Raw genomic sequence first — 13,481 nt, 5'->3', positions numbered from 1 at the left:
AGGAGCAAGGAGGAATAAAAAACGCAGCGTCAGGTGACGCGTTGTTACGGGGAGTGAGAAAGGCACCTTACGTCGCAAACAACTCTGTCCTTTCTAGGAATAAACTTCTTTCGACTAATCTTGTGAATCCATTGACTCGTGCGCAAGTTGTCACGCTTGCTTTGAGGTATCATGAGTACCGCATAACCATCTTCAGGCCGCTTGCTGCAGTTGTACGCGCAACAGCACGGCATAGAGCTTGCACACAGCGCACAATATTCGCTCGCTGAGACTAGGAGAAAAATGGCGCGAAGGAAAAAGAAAACACAAGGAAAACGCCGGACGCGCGTTGGTTCCAAGGGCAACAGCAGGGAGACCAATCGTCGCTCAGGAAATCGGGCAGAGAGCCGGCCTTCAGCGAAGGGGCGCGCTAGGGGCGAGGAGGCGGCGAGGAGGCGGCGAGAAGGGGGCGAGGAGGTAGCGCGGCGGCGGCAAAGTTCAATCGTTGGCGTAACTTTCAAAGTATCAAGTGGTTTTACGTGATTCCTCTGAGCAGCGCCACCAGGTGACATATAGTGGATATATTGTCTGAAATAATAAGAACAGATTTAAAGGTCACTGTTCGCGTTGTTTTGGTGGCGCACAGAGGAATGAGGCCGGTAACATATGGTGCTTACCTCTCGCGTCTAGGCCTCATTCCTCTGTATGAAAATGGCTTCTGCGGCTCCGATAAAAGTAGGTACACTTAATATCAGGGGACTGGCAAGCAAGAAGAAGCAGGGCCAGGTCTACCGCCTTTTAGCCGAGCATGATATCAACGTCCTGGCCGTGCAGGAAACGAAAGTAGATGGGGAAGAAGAGACCGGTAACATGGTGCGACGTTTCACGTCTAGGTATTTTGCAGTAGTGAGCCACGCAATTGGCACGTCTGCGGGCTGTGTCATTTTTGTTAAGAAATTACCCGGACTCGAGGTTCAGGCACATATGGCATGTCCGTCAGGCAGATGTGTTTGGGTTGATTTTCTGTACAACAAAAAGTATTGGCGCATTGAGGAGGACAATTTAAGATCCTTGCTGGCTAGACTACTTGAAAAAGAAAGCGAAGAGCCTTGTAAATGGATGGACGATATTAGGAAAATAAAAGACAGGATTGAACTGTTCGAAGAAGAGCGCTATCGTGGTGCGCTTGTGCGGGCGAAGGCGCAAGATATAGCTGCTGGGGAGACACCGTCGAAACGAGCACTAGGAATCGAGAAGACGCGTGCTCAGAGAAATCACATTGAACTGATCGAATTGGGCGGAACGTTGTCTGGAGAAAGTGGTCATATCCAGCAGGCGTTTCTTGAATATTATCGAACGCTGTCTACAAAGCAAAGTAGAGTTCTGGGCTAGTTGGTAATACATGATAAGTGGGAGGCTTAGCGCGGAACAAACAAGGACAAAGCAAGATGTGGAAGTAAACGCATTCAAAGGAAAGTTTCTGGGCGCTTTACCGCGATTAGATGGTGAGCAGAAAGACAGGCTGGAGCTGTCAATAACCGCGTCGAAGGTCGAGATTGCCATAGAAAAATTGAACCCGGGAAAATCTCCCGGCCCCGACTGGTTAAGCGCGGCGTTCTACAAAACATACAAACCTTGAAATAGTGCCGGTACTGACAGCCGTGTACAACGAGTCCTAGAACGTAAATGTATTGCCCCCGTCTTATGGCAAATCCCACACAGTGTTGATTCCTAAATACAATGAAGCAGATAAGTTACAACAGGTTACAGCATATCGCCCTATCGCACTCACGAATGTAGACTACAAAGTGTTTATGAAAATTCTAGCCCGTAGACTACAGTCAGTAATTCAACAGTTAGTTGGACCACACCAGACGTGTGGGATCAAAGGTCGATCCATTGTTTCCAATGTGCATAAAGTGAGGAGTGTGCTTGAATGCTGTGATCACACAAACAGTTGTGTAGCCATTCTTCAGTTGGATCTGGAGAAAGCATTTGATTGTGTCTCACATGAAATCCTGTTCTGCATACTCGACCATGTGAATGTAGGGTCCGTCATTCGCGAGGGAGTGGCCATGGCGTACCGAAGCTGCACAACAAGATTGATTGTAAATAAGAGTTTGGGGGCCCCCATAAACGTGCAGCGATTGGTGCGCCAGGGTTGTCCCCTCAGCCCTCTGCTATTCTGCATGTACATCGAAACACTGTGTTTAAATATCATAGAAAACGACAAAATTCGTGGCTTCCAATTACAAGCTGCAGAGGTTAAGCTGCTGGCATATGCGGACGTTGTGGCTGTATTCGCAGTGAATCGCGAAGGGGTAATCGAGGCCCTGTCGTCTGTAAAAGAATTCAAAAAGGTTTCGGGCAGTAAAGTTAATTGGTCAAAGTACCTGGGGCTTTGGCACGGAGAATGGCCAACGGCGCCCGAGAAGTTCGCAAACATGTCCTGGGTGACAACACCAGTAAAGTACTTGGGAGTCCCACTAGATAGTTATCGCGATAGCGAATCGTACTGGAGGGCACAGACTCAAGCCATGCGGGAAAAAGTGGAGGGGTGGAGAGGGCAACAATTGTCAGTTTTCGCCAGGGCCACAGTGTGCAATATGTTTTTTATGTCGAAGCTGTGGTACGTGATGGAAGTGTTGCATTGTGCAAGGATGAACGTACATAGACTGCACCGGATATTTGCCATTTTTGTGTGGGCAGCAGAATGGGAACGATGTTGCCGGACAAGTTTGTTTAGGCGGGTGAAGGACGGTGAGCTGGGTTTGGGGCACTTGTTTTTACGAGAGATTGTCAGCAGATTTCTTTTTGTTCGCGATGTAAAAGATGCATTTTTGCGTACTGTGTGCCAATTAAGGCTCGGAAATGTACTGCCAGACTTTGTAGTCTCGACCGAAAGTGTATCGGGACGCAGTTTTGGTTATTTTAGAGAAGTTGTCGCTAGTGTGCGATTCCTGTCTGTTCGATTTTCTTATGAATATTTATCTTGTGTTAGCAGGAAGAAGCTGTACAAGGATTTGTGCGACGTAGTTCTACCCATACCAATGTACAGGGCCTTATACAGTGGAGGACCAGGACGCGATGTACTTAAGCGGGTGAAGGCAATGCAGGTCCCGCCAAATGCAAAAACTTTTTTCTTTAAGTTACACACGTAAACACTGCCAGTAAAGAAGTTCTTGGAAAGGAAGAATTTATTTTTACCTTGGGGTTCGCATTGCTTAATTTGTAAACAGCCAGAAACTATAGACCACGTTTTCCTACATTGTTGGGAAGGGGTATACTTTTGGGATATTTTACAAAGGACTTTAAAAAAGGAATTTCCATTAGACTCGCATGGTATTAGGTACTTGCCAGTAGAGAATGAGGATGTGGTGCCATTTGACCTTATTATGCTAATGGCCCTCCACTGTATTTGGCGCTCGAGAATGGCAGGATACCACTGCGATCCTGACGCACGGCCAGCACGGGTATATTTTCGGGAAGGCATGAATAGATACATCGAAATTCAGAAACTTGCTCCTGAAGCTCCCGAGTGGCTCGGAAGATTGAAGCCATTAGTGACCGTAAGATAATTTTAGCACGACGACGCCACATCCCACCTGGCTGATTGTTGTATTAATGAATGCTCATTGTGCCCTGTAAGTGGTTTTGTGTATTGTGCTGAAGTCAGGCAATAAAGAAAAAAAAGTTTTGGTGGCGCAATGGATTAACGCCAAGCATCTATGTACTGATGCCACTTAAACATGCGTTCGACTCCTGTGTTGAATTATTTTTCCTGAATATATTTATTTTTCTGCAATTGCCTTCACTGTAACTATATCCTGCCTACAATGAGATTATAACCTTTAGGTTGCGTTTACTGACACCTTTAAGTAACAATCGGTATGACAACAGTTACACTAAGCAAAACTTCCCCATACCTAATCATTTCCTGCCTCGGCGAGTGTATGTTACCTTTAGGTTCCATTCAGAGACATCTTTCAGTAACAATCCCTGTTTACAGTGAGTGTATGTTACCTTTAGGTGCGTTCAGGAAGATCTTTCAGCAACAATCGCCGTTTAAATCGCTGAAAGCGTCGTCTGCTCGAGTGCTCCTACGGGATATGGTTTGCTAATACGGGTCCGGGCTCGACCCGGCGGCATGGCGCCGCAAGCAAACGGCAGCTGCCCAGCCGATGGCCGTCGGCGGAGAGGCACGAGGCCTAGCTTGCATGCAGTGCGGACACTGTGGAAACGGCAGCGACGTCAAATAACATATGCACGCTTCGCGCCGCGAAGAGGTTTCCGAACCAGCTTGTCACACCACACGAATTGCCGGGGGAAATCACAGTTTAATTGCTTTTCCTTTATCTAGATCTGTGTGAGACCTTTCGGCGACAAAAACAATCGAGGTTCGCCAACGCAGTGTGACCTGTTCGTAGGCCGGCCGGGCGAATTTTCCACTAACAACTGCACACCATGTTTGCGGTGATTCCACTCTTCTGCACATTGCATATATTTGCAAAACGTTTCCTTGCAAAATAGCTTTCTCGGTGCGACGTCTTTCAGGCGCGCAGGCTGTCGGCAACGGTCGTCCGTCCCGTTGCCACGCGTCCCGATATAATTCGGTCTTTTTCTAAGCGAAGTAGTACATTATGAATTGTTTTAACCAGAAATGCGCTCGGTGACCGCTCTTATTGGCAAAAAGGGCCTAGTTTCCTCACTCCAAACTAATGCGCAGGCGAATGCATATGATGCCGGCCGGCAATACCGCGGCGCCGGCGCTATTATAAGCACATCCTAGCTGCAATAGCTAGCTAGTCGATGACTGTAGGGGGCAAAAAAAAATAATAAGCTTTGAGGACAAAGGGAATAGAGATACGTACTAGGTCATTCGACTCTACAAATTTTTTAGGTCAGAATTGTGATGCTGGGAGTGATATGTTGATTAGGAAAAAAAACAACTAAATAAGCTGTAGTATTAAAGGATGACCTCTCACTGTTTTGGTTACCCTGTTGTTAAAAACAATTAGGTGCCTAATGAATATCCTATTCTCATTTGGGCTATGATTATTATAAAACTATGTAAGTCATTTCACATTGATCAGGGCTTGTTTTAGAATAAGTTTAATAAAGCAAATCCTCATCTTGCACTTGGAGCATAATGCCTTCATACCTCAAATAAAGTTCATGGAGCATATCATAAAGTCGCAATTAATACAACCGGATTTCAGAACATTCAGCCTCAGGATTTCAGGCTAATGAGAAGAAATGTTGTACATTGTTACTAAGGAGGTCATGTTATATAGGAGCATTATAAAATGTGTACTTTTTAATTAGTACAGAACTGTGCGTAGCCTTCAGAAAACATGAAAATATTGCAGCGTATATCACATGAAGAGTAATGGCATTGCTGTTTTGTAAGTGTCAGCATATGTTTGCTGTCAAATTGTGATCCATGTGATGCATGCATCTTTTAATGACTTAGTGCTTGTTCTAATGCAATGCATGGACCATTTCAGCTTGTCATGCCTTCGCATAAACAGCGTCTTACGTCTTCTGCATTTCTTTCACGGCAACAAGTTTTGCATCCGTCATATGTGTCAATTGTGATTTTTAATTGGACCTGTAGCCTGAAACAGACTGCTGACTGCCATCACAAATTTGTTTGTTATATATTCAAACACTGGATTTATTTTTCCTCATAAAAACATTGAAATGCCTTAATAACTTTCATTGCCTTGAGTAAATGTTTGTCATTCGTTACATTGATTGCTTGCAGTCCAGAAATTCTTTACATTCTTATTTGGCTATACCTTACACTTACAAATACATATAAAGTTATATATGTGCTACACTCTTTTTCCTTCCATTTAGTATCTCTTTCACACAACCTCAGAGTTTAAAGACAATTATTTATCAAACAGCACTTGTGAATACATCTAAGTGGACACTTTTTTAATTGCACAATGATGGCATAATGCAATGAATAAAAAGGTAATGTGGTCCACCATTTCAGTTTCTGGGCATATGCCACCTTTTATGCAACTAATATGTTAACAACAACAACAACAAAAAAAAACCTTTCTTATACATTACTAAGGTGCAAAGATGAGTAAAACGAGTATTTGCTGAATTTCGGGCTGTCCAGACATTGTGAGATTGCTTTTCAGGATTGCTAAATTCTGCACGAAGGTGTCATGTCGTAAACCGGCAGTCAATATCGGTTATGTAAGAAACACACATTTAATTTACTGAGAATTATCATTTTATTGATATTTGCTCTTGTGGTGCTTGCCCACATAAAACTGCAATACCTCATCTGTGGGGACTTTCATAATTAAAGGCAAGGACAGTACCACATCAAGGTAAAGCTCACTCATTGAAGAAATCTGTTTTTTTTTATTTGCAGTGTTGTTTATATGAACTTCCTATCTCACATGAAAAAAATTCATACTAAGACTTATGCGAGTTTCTACAAGGTCAATATTTTTATTATACATTGGTAGCCATTTCTTACATCATTTTCTTATTTCAGACTCAAAATAGTTTTTCTGTGTTTATTTCTTCATGAAATTGGACCAGGCAAACGATTTTTCAAGTAAATAATTTCAATGTAAAACAGTCTCACAGAGATCAAAGCCAGTAATAAACACACTATTATCAGCATACATGATGAGCTGAACACTGTTGTCAATATGAATTATGTCATTTATGTACAAATTCAGCAAAAGTGTGCCTAATACTCTTCATTGAGGTACTAAACAAAATATATAAAGGATGATTTGTCTTTGTTACTGTTCATCTAACTTATTGAATGGGACTTGATTCAATTATTTCCAATACCTTTGCGAGTGCTGGTAATTAAAAAAATATCTCTACGAACGTGTGCTCTATGCTCTAGCAGATTTCATAGAGTTCCCCGATAGAATATTGAGCTTTTATATTAGCATTGCATGACATGTTAATTGGATGTGAAGCATGTTTGATGTTCACAAATGCATGCCATTTCCATAATTTCGACTCCCTTAATTCTACGAAATGTTGGCACAGAGCTGAACTGTTGCCATTGAATTGGACTCCAAATTGTTGACTGGGGGCCAATATCCAGTTGGAAATGGTCATTTCCGATTTTGATTTGGCCTCAACTGTTTTGTTAAACTTGGGACAAAGCCATACTGCCGCGGTGCAATCCATCGCTACGTACGTGGTTCGGCTAGAGCAGCTCTTTAGACACAGTGACAGACACAGAGACCAATGACAATTTTTATTTAAGAAACAGCCACCAAAAGTGAACTGAAAACATGGCAACCGCTCACCCCACACATGGTTACTATACAAAGGCACACTGCACTTGAACCTTGTCTAGGACGCCTAGCGCGTAGGATGCTTTCGTAAAAAAAAAAAAAAGAACACGGTGTTGTACATGGTATTGAATCCAGGTGCGTACACTTCTGCCTTTTCCCGTGCTCTCGAGTTAAGTGATCCTTGGATGGCGACTATAACCTTCGAAATGTCATGCATTTATAAAAGAAAATACACAGCGGCACAAAGCCGCGGTGTATATAGTAGCCTATCGCGAGGCCTATAGTTTGTCGTCACTGCAGCACTGGAGAGAACGACGCTGGCCACGTGCTAGCTGCAGCAGCTGTGGAATGCACGAGGTAAGTGAGAATTAAGCAGTACAGTACTTTATGAAGCAATATTCAAGACGATTATGAAGTTGTTATATAAAATGTCGATACTTCCATTAACATCGCTGAACAATGCCGCACCACACTGAGAATACTCTAGCTGTTAACCCTGTTGTATGGGCTTAGTTAGCGGTCGTCACGGCAGCAGAATGGCGCTTGCCACGTGTTCTGCAGCTGCTGCACGAAGACTCGGAAGAATGCGTGAGGGAAGCAGGTAATAAGCACTGTAGCACTTTATTAAATCAAATTTGATACGATTATGCATGCGTGTATTTACGTATAGCCTGGTAAAGAGGCCTAGCGCGCAAGTTATTTTGGTGGCCGCGGCGATTGATACGAAGCCACGTGCAACGTAGAGAGGGAAGAGGAGTACGGGAGGTGCAGGTCTGCGGTCTGCCAGGAAACATTGGGGCGGCCCTGAAAAGGGCCGTTTGGATGCGCAGTGACGTGACGGCGTGGCGAACACAACGCCCTGCACTCGTCCGTGGCCCTTTGCCGTGCACCGTCAACAGTGGTGCACTACGTCGTACACAGTGCCTGGTTATATGCTGCCCTGGATGCTGTAGCGATGCTGATGCTTCTACTGTAGACATTTACGAGGGTTGCGGCGATGATCTTGGAGAGCTGATCGATGCCGCGATCTCGGACATGGGCTGCTGCGTACAAAGAAAATCATTGGCCTCTTCGCAGCATGCAGGAAACGGTGCTGTAAAAGAGTAGAAAAAAGTTGCATTATGATTTGATGAATGCGCAACATATTACAAAACCTTCGACAAAGAAATCTGCGTTCTTGTACCTCAATCAGGGTTGAGAATGCGCACGGCAGACGTGCGCCTCAGCATAGCAGTCAGGCAGCGGTTAGTTGCCGACGGCGGATGTTTTCGTGGAGGTCTCCATAGCCGTGGCCGATTTTTTTTTGAACACGAGGAGCGTCCATGCCACGAGCTGCTGCTAAACGAGGTCCTGGAAGCACGTGGGGAGACAGCACTTATAAATAAGTAAAATGCGAGACAACGTTATAGCGATTCAAGAACCCAGAATGTACCGGGCGGTTCTCCCATGTCACATCAAATAACAGCCTTTAACCACTACGTTGGTGCATAGAAATCTTAGCGTGGTTAACCACGAGATTGAAAACGTAGAGCTCGATTGTATATTAATTGAAATTCTGCCTAGCAGAAGAAACTCCTCTTTTCTGTTCGTACTAAACGCATACAGCCACCCCAGGGCACCGGCTGGACCAGCGAAAGCCGCTATACTCAAAACCCTCCAAATCGCAGGCCAAAACCCAACCCTAATTGTGGGCGACTTCAACGCTCAACACGTGCAATGGGGACACGCAACCATATCCAGGAAAGGAACGGCCCTAATGGATTTTATCCAGCAAAGAGGGCTCACCCATTACACAGACCCGATGCAACCTACTAGGATAGGCAACAGCGTGACCAGGGACACGTGCCCGGACCTAACGATGGGAAAAAATCTCCCAGACTTAAGCTGGAGCAACACCAGACAAAATCTGGGAAGTGACCATTATATCATAATGTCTAAAATCACCATTGTATCAAACCCCAACCCAGAAAAGCAAAATCACCGACTGGGACAAACTTAGGACTATCCGCGACCAAAATAACGAACCAATCATAGACTTAGAACACTGGACACAGACCCTCCTATCGGATGTGGGAAAGGTCACTAAGGAACTAGCACATGACTTTGGCGTAAATACGGTTGACAGCCGACTTACGCAGATGTGGGAGGCAAGGCAGAGCCTAGAAAAAAGATGGCTTAAGCAAAAATATAACAGAAAGCTTAGAAACAGAATCGTCACACTCAGGAAAGAAATTCAACACCACACCGCAGCACTAGCGAGACAGCAGTGGAACCATATCTGTGAAAATGTGAATGGCAATCTAGGCACGAGGGAGACGTGGAATTTTCTGCGGCATCTCCTTGATCCGGAATCCAACAAAGCTACCACTCAAAAGGAAATCACTAAAATTTTAAACACAGACCCAGGCACGGATCAAGATATTATAGACACGCTACAGCAGAAATACTTCTGCACAACCCGTGAGACGAAGTACCTGCCCGATTATAAAGGAGAGCCTAACTCCATCCTGGATGCTGACATAACAATGGCGGAAATAAGAGCAGCCCTCTTTAAGGTACGTACAACATCCGCCCCAGGAGAGGACGGCATTAACAATAAGACACTCAGAAATCTAGACGACGCTTCTATCACAGCCCTCACGGATTTTGCGAACGAGTGTTGGAGGGAGGGAAAACTCCCAGCGTCTTGGAAACATGCCATCGTTAAATTCATCCCAAAACCTGGCAAAAAGCTCGCGCTCGAAAACCTCAGACATATTTCGCTCACTTCTTACATAGGAAAACTGATAGAGCACGTCATACTAGACAGTGTCGTGACGCTGGGGCTATGTCGACCCGGCCTTCACTTGGTAGCGTGCAGAGACTCGGGGTTGAAGTAGGATTGAATCTTCGAAGTTGGTGCAATATGTACAAGGTTTAATGGCACTTTGAGAAACTTATTTACAAGATTATTTACACGAAAAAGAAGGGTACATCAGCAAAATGGCAAGCGTTAAGAGTTCATAGCGAGAAGCGACTGGATGAGCCGTTTACCCAGGGCCCAGAGCGACATTTCGTGCTCTGCAGCGTCCTTAAAAACCCCTATGTCCAGCCCCTCTCTGAAGATGCTGACCAACCAAATTCAGGGCACGCCCCTCAGATATCGGCATCCAATCGAACACATCACTGCACTGATGGTCTGAGGCACTGACTGGTCCGGCATTAATTCGTTGGGCGTGATCACTTGTTGGCGGGAAAAGCTTGGGAACGGCGAGGAGAGGAGGTACATTTCTATTCTTCAGCAAAGAAACCACAGGCTGGTTCTGACAAGGGGTTTTACTTCTCAGAAACCCGAGTGCACGTGGCGCCGCATCCGCTCCCAGCATTGTCCGTTTTCGACAATTGCAAATCTTTCCTGCATTCCTGACTTAATGGCTGTATGCGTCATGCTCCTTTCTTGTCCTGCACGTCAGCGGACATGTCACTCTGTCGTCTCCTTTGAAAAGTAGACATTCCTCACTGGACGATAGCCCTTCTCGACTGGAAGGGTGAACAAAAGAAAGCACTTCCTGCTATTTCCCGCAGGGGGACGTTTCTTTGTGTTTTTCCAGACGTTCTCTTGACAGGGTCAATTTGGCATTTGCAGGTTGTCCACAAAGCAAAACAGGCTTACAAAACAGGATTCCTGGAAACAGGCTCACTTAGAGCCATTGGACCATCACCACATATTCACAATACTTTTCCATGCCCACAGGCGAACAATAGAGCGCGCAAATGCGGATGCTTGGTCGTAACAACAGACTCCAGTCCCACATGCAAAAAGAGAATCTATATCCAAACACTATGGTCGGCTTTAGACCACATTTATCAACACAAGATACGATGCTAAGACTAGCAAACGAAGTCCTATCTCATGAGCAAGAAAGGAGTACCAGGGCAATCCTAGCCCTAGATTTAACCAAAGCCTTTGATAGTGTTAAACACAAAGCAATCCTAGTATCTCTTTCACTGCTGAATGTAGGCGCAAGAACGTTTAACTACATCAAGGACTTCCTCTCCGATAGGACGGCTAAAATTCAAATTGGCACTATCAAATCCGACACCTTCACTTTAGGAGATAGAGGAACTCCGCAAGGATCGGTCCTCTCCCCATTTTTATTCAATATAACCCTAATCAAAATTTGGCACACGAACTCGCAACAATCCCAGACCTAGAACACTCTTTGTACGCGGACGATATCACCCCTTGGACCACCAAGGCGAGTATTGGCACGATACAAGATACGCTACAACAAGCGGTAGACGTAGTAGTAGAGGAGGCGCAAGCCGCGGGACTCGCGTGTTCCCTCCAGAAATCTGAATTACTCATTCTACACCGAAAGCGTCAAAGAAAGAATAAAGCGCCTGCGATCAAAATCTACGCGAAAGGTGCAGCCATCCAAGAAGTGGAAACAAGAATCTTGGGAATGCTCATACAGTCAAACCAAAAAAACGACACACTAATTAAGAAACTGAAAAACACCGTCAACCAAATTTCCCTCCTCCTCAGACGAATCGCGAATAGGCGTGGAGGAGTTAAAGAAGCTGAGACCAGGAAACTAGTAGAAGCCTTCGTTCTTAGCAGAATTATCTACTCTACACCATACGTCACCCTCACAGTTAGAGAAAGAGACGACCTGGATTCACTAATTAGGCAGTCCTATAAAATTGCGCTTAACCTCCCTCGTCATACCCCAAATGAAACACTACTAAAGTTAGGAATTCATAATACCTTAGCAGAAATGATGGAAGCACACCTCACCGCACAATATTATCAAGCACTGAAACGGGACGTTTCATCCTAAAAAAAGCAGGAATACAATATGAAGGGACCCGGGCCAACACTTTGCCGATTCCAAGACATGTGCGCGAGCAATTAATAGTCCGTCCTCTGCCTAAAAACATGCATCCAGAATACGATACGGACAGAAGGGCTAGGGCACAAAAATTACACGAAAGATTTTCAGTACAGAAAGACACGGCGCATGTGGACGTGGCAGAACATACGGACAGAGATGCCTTTTCCCTGGCAATTGTCGATCATCGAGGTTCTCCCCTCGCATCGGCGACAATCAATAAAACAAAATTTCCGGAGGAGGCCGAAGAGGCTGCCATAGCTTTAACCATTGCCTCCACCACTGCCAAATACATTCTTAGCGACTCTAAAACCGCAATTCGAAATTTTGCAAAAGGAAGGGCCCACTCCGCAGCCATCAAAATCTTACAAAATATCTCCCATACCCGCCTTATCACATTGATCCGGGTCCCTGCCCATTCGGACCATCCTGGGAACCAGGCAGCGCACCAATTTGCCCGAGGATTCGTAGTTAACCGGGAGGTGCGCTGCCCCGAGCTCAGGTCGGTCAGGGAGCGGATGACAACCTACAAAGAAATTACTACCCACTTCAAGAAAGAAAGACAAATCTTCCCAGAACCACATCGATCTCTAAGTAAAACACAAGTCACCTGGCGGCAGCTTCAAACAGACACTTTCTTTAATCCGTACATGTACTCCATATGGTTCCCAGAGCAGTTCAGCCCTGTCTGTTCTCTCTGTGGACATCAAAAGGCAGACACACCACACATCCTATACTCATGTAATCAAGACAAGCCATCACAGAGTCTGCAGCTCTCTACCCAATCTCAGTGGGAGGCCGCGCTGCTCAGCTCCGACCCGGAGGTTCAACTCGAGTCACGGAGCGGGCTGAAGAGGTCGCCGAACGACATCGTCGGTTGGCCACCTGGCGTCCGGCCTAGAAGAGGAGCCCACCGCGGGGACGGGAACGTCAACCCACCCCGCGCCTACGACCTCTTCTTTAAATAAAGTTTACCTCCCCCTCCTTATACTTACCTTGACGGTGCTTGCGATCTCCCGCAGGACGTCGCCATTATCAACGTCATTCCGCCCAACGTACAGCACGGATCGGCGTGCTGAAAGCGCATTCACGTAAACGCGCAGGCCCGCCATCGTCGAGCACCTCGGTGCAGCGAGATCCACGAACCGAATGCCGGAATCGCGCGCGTTGCCATTCCCTAGAGCGTCTAGGAACGAAAAAAAAACAAGCAAACCCAGTTTTTGACTACTACGTCACGTCTGGTTAAGCATCGAGCCCGACGCAAAAAACGTCACGCCAGGCCGCGGAGTGTCCACCAATCAGCGTTTCCAGCCGAGCTACCCCTAAACGCTTCTCC

This window comes from Amblyomma maculatum, unplaced genomic scaffold (assembly GCF_055883805.1).
Source record: "Amblyomma maculatum isolate TAMU_Amacu unplaced genomic scaffold, ASM5588380v1 scaffold_15, whole genome shotgun sequence".
In the NCBI taxonomy this organism is placed as follows: domain Eukaryota; kingdom Metazoa; phylum Arthropoda; class Arachnida; order Ixodida; family Ixodidae; genus Amblyomma; species Amblyomma maculatum.
This window is presented reverse-complemented; position numbering follows the sequence as displayed.